General features: G+C 47.8%; 1 protein-coding gene across 7 annotated transcripts in view; it reads left to right on the top strand.

Moving 5' to 3' along the window:
* Foxn3 (forkhead box N3) overlaps nt 1-12107 on the top strand; it is a 355035-nt gene that overhangs the window by 191445 nt on the left and 151483 nt on the right. The gene's annotated exons all lie outside the window — the stretch shown is intronic.

Here is a 12107-nt window from a genome sequence, read left to right as displayed (position 1 = left end):
GAAGCAGCTCATTGTACACTACACTTGGAGGTTTTAGTCTTGTTCTGAGTTCCCACCAGTTCCCTGACCTACAGCAGAGCATCTGTGATCTTCAGGATGAGGTGACTGAGTGTTACAAAGTGTGATTGAACAGTTCTTAGGAAGCATGATTGAACCGTGTTCTTAGAATAGATGAACTCAGACCCTTTGACTGCAGTTAACTCTGGACAGTGCCTCAGGTAAGAGTTTTTGTCAGCGGCTGCCATTGTGTCCCACACGTCTGAGCTCTGCTGCACTTGGCCGTGTGTTCTGCGTTGTTGTGCACTTAGCCGTGTGTTCTGGGTGCAGTTTTTATATGCATTTGGAACGACTCAGAACCATAGCAGCAATGGATGATGCCCTAAGAAAGGAATCCTGCAGGGTATTTTTAGCAACAGCATACTTCTTTAATTCTGTAATCGAGTTCCATGCACCACAGCTTACTTCTCTTTATAAGAAGACGGTTCTGCTCTCCCAAGGTATGCCGCATAGTAAATTATTACAGAAGTATGGATGACCTATTTTTCCGCCTGTCCATGACTTAAAGAAATCGCATAGGAATGACTAGGTACCCATTGTGACATGTAGATTCTCAGAGAAAAACTCGAGGGTAATCAATTCTGTTTTTAGCTTGTCAGTCACAGTCCTGGCAGGAGATTGATGGCTCCCTAAAGTGAAGTAACTGATGAGAATTTGATAAAGACTAGTTCACAGCTGTGGACAAGCATATCGGAATGCAGCTTGGGATGGCGTACTCATCCTGGAGGGAAGTGGATGGAGGCAAGGGCATGTTCTTGCCCTGTGGGTCTGAAGGGGTTAAAAAAAGGAAAGGAAGACAGAAAGTAGCTGAGCTTCCCAGTGCTTGGAAGGGACCATGACCTTGAGAAGCAGCTGCAGCCAACCGGCTGTGCCCAATAGGACCAAGTATGGGATGATGTCTTGCCTCCTGCCTCCTGTCTCCCCCCTTCTAGTGGCTCACTGATGTTTTCCTTTAGAGGGACCAGAGAGGAAGACAGTGAGAAAGGGAGCCTGTAGATGGATTATCTTAATGTCAACTTGGTGTAGGAAGGGAGCAGGTGGCTCTGCTGGGCCCTTTGAATAAGTCCAGCACAGATGCATCATGGGGTAGGATGCTCCCCCATGCCTTGAGTACCTGGTAGATACATTTAGTCACAGTTGCATGGGATGAGTGTGGTACCCAGCAGTCAAGTGGGCCATGGTAGGGGCTTATTAATATCTAAAGGTCTTTCTTCCACTCCTGTTGATTTAGCTCAGCCGGTGGATGCTTGCCTAGTGTGTATGAAGGCCCAGGGTTAATACCTAGCACTCTATAAACCAGGTATGGTGGTACACACCTATATTCCAGAGGCAGGAGACAAGAGGGTTAGGTGTCAAGTCATCATCATCCACATAGCAAGTTTGAAATCAATCTTGGGTGTATGACCCCCACCCCAAGAAAAAGCTTCAGAACCCCAAACTCTTATCAGATAAGTTCTGATAGTCTTTCTTTTTAAGTAGTTGATAATTACTTTTCCGTGCTTGGAAGAGGGTACAAAGATCAAAAGTGTCTTTCCCGAAGAAGGACATCCCTTCCTCCCTTCCTCCCTTCCTCCCTTCCTCCCTTCCTCCCTTCCTCCCTTCCTCCCTTCCTCCCTTCCTTCCTTGCGGGGCTGGCTTTGTGGAGAAAGGACAGGACAGCTTTTGTGAATCATGGGCACCTTCATTCTAAGAAGAACTTCCTGTACTAGGTGACCCTGGCCCTGGGTGGGACCCTGTGATGGCTAATATTGATTGTCAACTTGACAGGACCTAGAACCACCTAGGAGATACACCTGTAGGCAGGCCTGTGAGAGACTATCTGGAGTGGATGAATTAAGATGAGAAGATTTATCTGAATTGTTGATACAGCATCCCATGTACTGGTCTCTGGGCTCCGTAAGGAGGAGAAAGGGAGTTGTTGAGCAGCAGCCTTCACTCTCTGCTCCCTGATTGTGGTTGCTGCCCCAGGTTCATGACCCTGCTGCTATGGCTTTCCCACCACAGGGGACTGTACCCTCCAAGCCGATCTAAGCCCCTCCTTCTTTCAGGGAGCATTTGGTTCTAATAAAGTAAACAATACAGACACTGTCAAACACCATAGCTAACTGATCAAAGCAAGCTTTTATTGAAATGGTAAGAAAACCACATTCTGTCCTGGAGCATGAAGGATGTCCACACGCTGAAGGATGTTCTTAGGGCTGCCACAGAAGGAAGAGCCCGCTGAAGTAGACATGCTGGTCTCTTGGTGATGTGGAGGGTAGGTTAAGTTGCACAGTCAGAACACTCCAAGGGCGTTTCTGCCCTTTGTCTCATGCAAGGTTGAAAACTGCAACTGTGCATTCATTTGTAAGTATAAGCACTTACCAAAAGCATCTTTCCTGTCCTTACTGTTGTGTGTGCATACTCCCCTAGGCCGTGGAGCCCTTTCCTGAGAGCTGAGTGGTGTGTGTGTGTGTGTGTGTGTGTGTGTGTGTGTGTGTGTGTACACGTGCGTGAGCACTCATGCGCAGTGTGTGGGTGTGTAGGGGGGGGTCTTTGGTGTAGTGTATGGGGATTTGGGTGTTGTGTGTGCATGTGGAGTAAGTGGGGTGTCTGTGTGTAGTGTGTAATGAATCTGGGGGTTTGGTGTAGGGTGTGTGTGTATGTGTGTGTGTCCAGGATGTGGTGTGTGTGTGTGTGTACTATGTGACATGTAGTGTATGTAGGTGTGTGTGTGGTGTGTAGTGTATATGGGGTTTTATTTGGTGTGGTGTGTGTGTGTGTGTGTGTGTATGTGTGCGTGCATGCATGTACCTGTATGGATACACAAGCCCTGATGTTAGAGGACAATGTCAGGCGTCCTGCCCTGTCACTCTGTCTCATTCCTTTAAGACAGGTTCTTCACTAAACCTCAAGCTGGACTAATGACCCGCAAGCCCAGTGATTCTCCTGTCTCTTCCCCGACCCCGCCCACCCCCTACCCCAGGACTGGGGTTACAGGCACTTGCATACTCGGGTCACACCTAGCTTTTTAAGGTGGGTGCTGAGGATGTGAATTTACAAGCTGTCTATTTGCTGAACCACCAGCCCAACCTGATGTGTGCAGAGGCCAGGGATAGCAGTTGGGGCTTCCTGTTGTTGAGATAGGGGCTCACTGAGTGTGGAGGTGAGCGATCCTGCTGGACTAGCCAACAACCCAGGGATCCTCCCTGTCCCTTGCCTGCTCAACAGGAGGATTGTGCTTTGTATGTGGGTGCTAAGGATCAAACACATAGGCCTTCAGGATTTCACACCAAGCTCTCTAGAGCCAGAGCTGCCTCCCCAGCCAATCAGTTCCAGTTTAGGATTTTTTGAAGCAGGATCTTAGGTAGCCCAGGCTAGCCTCAAATTTGATATGTGACTCTTGGTCTTCTAGCTTCTACCTCTCTAGTTTGGCATTAGCCTAGTATGTGCCACTACCCTTAGTAAGTCTAGCAAAGTTTGAAAGAACCATAGTGGGCTCTGGCTTCCTCTACTCCATTTCTCTGGGTGTTTGTTTGGTTGTTTTTTGTTTGTTTGTTTTTGTTTTTTGCAGCACACATCTTCCTGCCAAGAGAATACAGAAAGCTTGCAACAGGGCAGAAGTTGTTCTAGCCTTCAGAGAAGTGGTTTATCTTGGGATAGCCCTTTATGCAAATGTGAGAGCCCTGGAAGCCATATAGGCATAATTGGAAATATTTGGTAAATCTGGAATTTCTCAAATTGCTGTCCTGAGGGTTGCAGCTTTGAACCCTGCCACTACCTCTGCTGATCATGAACTGGGCCAGGTTTCCCTCTTTACAGGTCTTGGACTTTGTAGCTGTAAATGCTTTAAAAACCTCAGGGGCCTGGAGAGATGGCTTGGAGGTAAAGAACACTGGCTGCTCTTCCAGAGGTCCTGAGTTCAATTCCCAGCACCCACATGGTGGCTCACAAGCATGTGTAATGAAATCTGGTGCCCTCTTCTGGCCTGCAGGCATACATGCAGGAGGAAGGATGCATGCAAAATAAATAAATAAATAAATAAATAAATAAATAAATAAATAAATAAATCGTTTAAAATAAAAACCTTCTCAGATTGCTTCATGGAGTCTTTTAGGTTCACCTGAGGTACGGGATCACTGTTCATTCGGACTTTGTCCTATAAAAGGAGAGGTGGCGTTTCTGCAGATAGATGGTCCCAGGTTCACTTTCTATCCCGACACTCCCCACCTTGTAGGCTGGCTGGGAGAATTAAGTGAAATAACCAATGTCGGATGCTCAAGAGCGCACTGGGCACACCGCCCGGCTGCTGTGACGTCCCTTTGCCACCCTCATCGACAGTGGAGTTGTGAGCAGGGCTGAGATGTACTGACTTGGCAATGTACTGAGTGCATTCAGTACTCCTTGCATAGCATTCTCATAGATAATCTGAACCGTGGGCCGAGTTTTGGAAACCTTTCTCACCAGCCTCCCATTAGTCATTGGGGGCAACCGGAGTGATCAGCAGCTGTCTGTCAACGGGATGAGCCTGCAGGACCTCCAGTTGCTATGAGTTCCCCAGTGAGCTCAGAGAGATTGACAAACCGGTGTGTTGTCCAACTGGTCTGGCCATGTTAGGATCTCACAGATTGTGCACCTGGAGTCTAAGTGAATCTCCATGTGAATGGTAAGGTTTCCACACCAAAAACTCAAGGGGGAGTGAAGGTTATACTGCCGAGTATCTTGGATCTAGAATCACTTGGAAGTCATGCCTCCTGGCACACTTGTGGAAGGATATTTATTGTATGTTAGCCTCAGGACAAGTTTGTGAGGGATTTTGTTGTTGTTGTTGTTTGTTTGTTTTGTTGATCGTTTTTTAGAGACAGGGTTTCTTTGTGTAGCTCTGGCTATCCCAGAACTCTCTCTGTAGACCAGGCTGGCCTCAAACTCAGATATCTGCCTGCCTCTGCCTCCTGAGGGGGCTGGGATTAAAGTCAAGAGCCACCACCACCCAGCTGGGATTATCTTGACTAGACTAATGAAGTAGGAAAACTCACCCTAAAAGAGTCAGGCTGAGAGAGAGGCACCGTTGGTTCCCAGGGCTTGGGACTAAATTTCATGAAAAGAAGAAAACAAACTACACACAAATGCTCATCCCCCTGCACTTCCTGACTGTGGACATAGTGGGGCTTGCGAATGTTTGCCTTTTAAATTCTCCGGAAGAGGCCTCTAGGAGATAAAGCGTGCCCTGGACAGAGGAGGTTTTGGAGGTAGGTGACCAGCATGTGATGTCTTTTAAGCTCAGCCTCTACACTTGGTCGGTGCATGGTGAGCTGTTTTAGGGCCAAGCGAACTGGTGTTTTGGGTAAGGGAGCGGATCAACTGTAGGATTCATCTATTCTCTTCCACTTCATGTTTTGGCCATAGCTAAGGCTCATGTTCTCCCCTAGAAGTTTGGGGCTAGCTGCCTGCCTTTCTGATCCCTACTTTGGCAGCTTGGCAGCTAACTCCTTAACTTGGCTTCATCCATTTTAACCAAGACTTAGAAGAACTGGAAGAATCTCTTCACATTTGCCTGTAGCTTGGCTCTCCAGCTTTCCTCTACTCGGGCCGGGGTGGTTTCAGAGCTGTGTTTATAGCATGATGCCACACATGTGAGGTCATATGCACACACTGTTGAAGGTTGTCCTTCACTGTTGGAATGCCTGGGCTGGAACTTAAAGTCACTGGAAAGGCAATTTCCCCTTAAAAGTGGCATTAGTAGTTTAGCAGGATGCTGTGGCCCAAAAAGCTGGATCCAGAGCTCAGGAATTCCCAGGAAGGTCTTGGTGAAGGTGAAGGAGGGTGTGCCTCCTGTGGTTACCAGTGGGCCATGACCCTTCCTGAAGACAAGCACACAACCCAATGACTTTGATTCAGAGCTTAGGTGCTGTGGTTTTTTTTTTTTTTTTTTGTTTTGTTTTGTTTTGTTTTTTTGTTTCTTTTGTAAAGCAAAAGGCACTACGTGTACTGCTCACCTTTGCCTTGCACGCCTGTCACTAGCACTTAGAACATGCCCGGGTGCTTCCAGCAACTTGTAGTTTTGGAAATAAGGTGATCAAGTTATATGTGCCAACTAGATAAGATCACACTGGAACATTTAAAAATAAATGAGTAACTATGGGTAACCAAAAGATAAAGTGGCCCTGGGAGGGTTGGTTGTAATCTATCCAGGGGTGTCTGTGTTATTCAGGGGTGTCTGTGTATGTCAGACTCCAGCCGCTGTAATTGCTCTCATAAAATATTATTGCAGTTTCTGAGTCACCTGAATGCTGGTGGAGGTGTGGGACAGAATGCAGAGTCAGCCAGAGCCCAGCTCCTCACCACTCCCCTCATCCAGCTCTTTATAACATCCTTTCCTGGGTCTTTAGGTTCTAAAATAACCAGGATTTTTATGAGTAGATGGGGTGAGCGCTGAATTTTACTCTTCATAGCGCTTAGCTTTAAGTCAGTTTACCTTCTCAACAACAACAAGCGTAGCATGACAAAGCCAGTCAGATACACTGACTTAATTTTTTGTAGAGTTTATTATTTTATGTGTATGTGATCTGTGGATGTGTGTGTCACAGTGCGTGTGAAGAGAGCAGAGAACAACTTTGTAAGAGTGAGTTCTCCACCTTTTTTTTTTTTTTTTTTTTTTCAAGACAAGGTTTCTCTATGTAGCCTTGGCTGTCCTGAAACTCACTTTGTAGACCAGACTGGTCTTGAACTTAGGATGATTCGCCTGCCTCTCTGCCTCCGAGTGCTGGGATTAAAGGTGTGCATCACCGCTGCCCGGTGGGTTCTCTCTTCGTCTTCAGGAAGCAAGCCCTTAGTCGCTGAGCCATCTAACAGCCCTCAAACATCGGTCTTTATCTCACTATTTGTCCTCTTTGTAATTGCTTACAAGTTTGAGGCCAGCTTGGGCTGTATAGCAAGAAGGATTGTTAAGTTTAGTACAAAAGAGAACACCTGTACATAGAACAGAACAGCCCATAGTACATACATTCTTATCACATTTCTTTATTTATTGTGAGTTTGTGTGAAGGTCAGAGGACATCAAGAGGGACTTAGTTCTCTCCTCCTACCATGGAGACCAGGGGTTGAACTCAGTTTATCAACTGTGTCAATCAGTGCCTTTACCCATGCAGCCATCTTTCCAGTCTTTATTTTACTGTGTGTGTGTGTGTGTGTGTGTGTGTGTGTGTGTGTGTGTGTGTGTGTGTGTGTAGATGTGATCTCATAGGTCTGATGTTACCCTATGGCAATGTCATTCATTGACAAATGGCAGGATGGGATGGATTCTTGCTAGAGTTTAATTTGATTTTAGTCAAATCTTGATATTATTTTGGTTTTACTTAAGTGTTAATGCAAGGAGATTATTGATTCTTCCTGCATAGATTCACACACATACACACACACACACACACACACACCTTCACTGTAAACGGAAAGTTTGCAATCATCATACTGCGCTTGTCAAAGAATTCCTACTCACTTCTCACCACATAGCCAGGTACCTGCAGTGAACAAGTCTCGGTTAGGGGTGTGAGGGAGCCTCTGAATGAGGTAGGAGCTAGACAGTGGAGTCAGCACAGAGCTCATGCATCTGCATATGGCACAGGGTGACACATTAGAGGTGACTTCCATCTAAAGTCATAGCATGTCTATTGGCAGGGGTGGCAGCATCTTTCTCCTGCTACTTAGAGGACTCATGTCTGCAAATTTGGAATATCCTGCCCTGGGGCTGTCTGAGACCAGATACCCTGCTTGCCTTGCTGAGGGGCTGGTCTCCCTGCTCCCTACAGCAATATCCTGGCTCTCAGGACAGTGTGTTGAGTGAGAGAAGTGAGCATTTCTCTTTCCTATCCCCTCCATTTTTGGTAAAAACAAACCTCTTCAAATTATTAGAGAGAAAGATAGCCTTCCCTCCCTCCCCCTCCTATCTCTCTATGTAATTATGGCTGCCCTAGAATTGTTATGTAGACCAGGCTTGTCTTGAACTCAGGGAGTTTTACCTGCTTCTGTGATTAAAGATGTGATCCACTCCGCCCAGCTGGAATGTTTCCTTTTTAACCTACTGCTTCTAGAATATCTGCCTGTTGGTTACAGGGAGGCGCACTGACTTCTAGAGAAGAAAATTCTCTGCGGCCATTGTTTCGCCTCCCTCCTGCTTCCGTCTTTCATGTCCTTGGCTAATTTCCGAGTTGATTTTCCCAGTGGTTTTGAAATGTGAAACTTTTCCCCAGTGTATTTACACCGCAGCCAACAGAACTGTAGACAGACCAACCGCAAGTGCTCTTGGGAGTGTGTCCTGCGCCGAGTGTTTCTTCTTGGTTCGCCTCCCTGTCTCTTGAGGCCCACATCTGGACATTATGGTCCTTTGTTAGAGTGACCTTTCTCTGTCCCATCCCCACTCCTTTCCACGGTGTTGTGTAACTTCTGCTGTTCCCAGAGACGTGAAAAGAACTTGCTGCTTTGTGTGGGCTGGGTGTGGGGCCAGGTGCACCGCGTATGCCTTCGTCACAGTCAGGGTTAGGGAGACTGTGTCTGAGATGCGGGTGGAGAAATGTAATCCAAGAGGACAAGTGGTGTCCCCCAACCTCCACAAAGGAACACAGCATCTTAGCAGAACGGGCAGGAACTGCACAGGTGTATTCCCTTACTGTTGGGACCCTCCTTTCTGGAATGTTCTTCAGAAAAGCTCTGGCTTCACTCTTGGCCCCCACTTATGAACACATAGGCATGAGTTGGTTGCCCCTTAATCTCCTGGAAGATTGTAGCAACCTTGGAGGTACACGCTGCAGAGAGAGAGAGCAGGGGCCATCAGTGCCTTGGTGGCAGGGGCTGTGGGTAGCCAGCATTCCACTGGAGGTGTGAGCTGAGTGTGTGTACGCGTGCTCTCTGCAGTTTTAAGGTTTTCCTCCCTCAGGCCCCATCTTTTCCCTGCTCGATGGTCCTGTAGCCTCCTTTAGCCAGCATAGGTTATCCTTTATAGTTTATTACCTGCCTTCCTCTAGAGGTCCTGCACCAGGGGAATGGATTCCTCCTCAGGGTCTCCACACCTTGCCCAGCATCTCTTGCCCTATTGTCCTGTACAAATGATGCAAAGTAGCCTGCTTCCAAGGGAGCCGAAGAAACACACTTTGCTCAGGCTGTGGAAGAGTGTGTGATGGGGATACGGTCCCCTAAGTCCACATGCAGTGCAAGCTGCAGTTATTATGGGCCCCGGGCTCTGAGGGGGACACTTCCACCCACTAAACCCCTGCCTGTTCCCCAGCTGCCTGCCAGTGGGGACTTGAGGAGTTGAGTGTGAACTGGACTGTATATGAGGAAGAACCAGGAGTTGGAGAGAGGCAGAGAACCAGGCTGAGTGTATAGGAAGCTGTGTTGTAAGCCTAGTAGTCCCCAGAGATTAGTCAGCTACCAGGGTAAAATGAGCTGGACTGGTCCAAAAGGCCTTCAGCCTCTCTGAACCTGGGCAAAGTTTGTGCATGTTGTAAGGTGTGATAACATGATAAAAGCCATCAGTCAAGGCCCCTCTAGAAAGCCATTACTTGGTGACAAATGAGTGAACTTTGTGGTTTGCAACTTGTGTGTAAGAACACCTCCCTAGACGGAGCGCTGGGGCCCAGAACCACCCACCCCTATCCTACCCCTGGGTCTGCAGCCCTTCCCACCTCTGTCCTCTGCTGTATTCTCATTCAGACTTCTCCTTACCCTGACCAGGAGGGGCTGCATGGCTACTCTTGGGATAAGAGACCTCTGATAGGAAGCCCAGAACTCCTGCCTGGTCCCCAGGCCCCAAGGTCTTCACTGTGACTGGCTGGTTCTTTTCCTTTGTTCTACTTCGATCCATTCATTTCCCCTCCCATCTCCATGCACCTTATACCCAATGCTTCTGTTAGGCCAATGGACAAACAGAACATGTGTGATGGCATTTCATTTCACATGTATATGTGAATGTGTGGGTGCATGTTTGCATACGTATGGGCACATGTGTGTCAAGTATATGCATGCAGGGGCCCAGCATTGACTTTGGAAATCATTCATGAGTGTTTTTGCATTTTATTCATTGAGGTAAGGTCTCATTAAACCCAATGCTCTCTGGTATGGTGACTTGGCTACTGTCCCTAGCCAAATTACTCTTGCCTCTGCCTTCCGAGACTGGAGTTACAGACAAGCCCTCGTGCCCACCCCACATTTGTGGAGATTTAGGAAATCCAAATTCCCCTTATGTTTGTACAGTGAGTGATTAACCATTTAGCCAGCAGAGAGAGAGAGAGAGAGAGAGAGAGAGAGAGAGAGAGAGAGAGAGAGAGAATATGAGATTTATATTATTTCACAATTGGAACAATTACCTGCTCTTGGGCAGTAACTGTTTTGAAGCACAGGGTTGACAAGATGGCCATTTAGCTTTTCATTGCCTTCATAGTAACAGGAACTGGTAATTGTTGTGCTGTTGCTATGTGCCAAGCCCAGTATTGTCTCGTTCATCCTTAACCACAGTCCCAAGAAGCAGATGCTGTCATACCAGTCCCGTTTATAGACCAGGAAATTGAAGCTCAGAGCAGTTAAGTATCTTGCCCAGGGTCACACAGCTGAGAAGTTGAAATAAAACTTGGACTCCAGTCTTTAGGACTCTAGTTTCCGTGACAACCAAGCTCAAAGTCTACCCTTTGAAACACTGCTGAGTGATATGCTTCTCACTAACTTTACAGATCCATGGACCAGAAAAATCATTGCCATTGGTGGCCCTATGTGTAACAACACAAACACAGAACCCAGGATGATAAGGCCCTGTGGGGACATAGTTTGATGGGGAAGAAGTAGAAAGTGCTCTACACAGGTACACAGTGCAGCAAGGCACAGCCCCAGTAATGATCATTACTGATGAGCATGACTTTCAGTGTGTGCCTGTACATCTCCCCTGTGTCTCCTCCCTACTGGTGCCCCGTTTTCCTGTCCCGGGAGCATCTGACTTAGATCCCCTTTGATGCCCTCCCACCCAATCCAGAAGGACCAGCCTAAATCTCTTAACCCCAGAAGCCCTCTTACCTGGGCCCTTCCGTTCCCAGAGCCATAAGGCTTTTTAGTTGACCCTGAATACAAGTGTGGGTGTCTAGGGCAGTGGGCAGTCAGCTGAGCCCTGAGGCTTTGCACACAAAGCCTCCTTGAAGCACACTTGATGGTTACATCTCTGCTTGCTTTTGTTTTGTCATGGTTACCAGGGTGGAGCTGTGGCGTTGTCAACAACAGAGACCTTGGACTTCAAAGATGGAGAGATTCCCTCTGGCCCTTTAAGAAAGTTTACTAAACCCTGTTGTGGAGGAGCCCCTTGACAATACAAACCTCAAAAGCCAGACCACTCAGACCTGCCTCCTGCACTCATGGCCAGTGAGGATACAGCAGAGGGTTGATAGACAGCCCGAGTGCTGTTCAGTAGGGCTTCTCCCCACTCCTCCCCGCCCCTTTGCCTTCTGGTTTTTGTTTTTTTCATACAGTGCCTTTTGTAGTTTACACTGGTCTCAAGCTCTGTACCAAAGGGAGACCTCGATCCCTTGGTGTTCTGCGTCTCCCCCCCCCCCCCAGTGCTGGGATCCCAGGTGTCCAGCAGCACACCTGGTTTTGTTTAGTAGGGGGAGGGATGGGGGTGGGTGGGGATCGAATGCAGTGCTTGGGGAATTCATGAACCAACCGAGCTACATTCCTATCCCCAGTAAATTCTTACCAATGCCATGGCCGGTACATTTAATAGACAGGGACAAAGGTTTTGCTTTCAACAGTGTGTTTGGTTTTCCCGCCTCGAGTCTTCTACTTGGTTAGTTAGACCAGACGGCTGCTTTCCTGTGCCTGGCACTTTGAATCCATCTCATGTCCATCTAGTTCTCTAAAATAAATCCTGAAGCTGCTTCCCCCCCCCCCCTCCGCTTCCCCTGCTCCTGCTCATCTTCCTCCCCTCCCCCTGCCCCCTCCCCTGAGCCTCCCGCTCGCCCTCCTCTGCCCTTACGTGACTCAGTTGCCTGTGGGCATCACACCTGGATACTGGATCTGATCTATACTTCCCTGTGCGA

The sequence above is a fragment of the Phodopus roborovskii genome, unplaced genomic scaffold, assembly GCF_943737965.1.
Source record: "Phodopus roborovskii unplaced genomic scaffold, PHOROB, whole genome shotgun sequence".
Taxonomy (NCBI): domain Eukaryota; kingdom Metazoa; phylum Chordata; class Mammalia; order Rodentia; family Cricetidae; genus Phodopus; species Phodopus roborovskii.
This window is presented reverse-complemented; position numbering and strand designations above follow the sequence as displayed.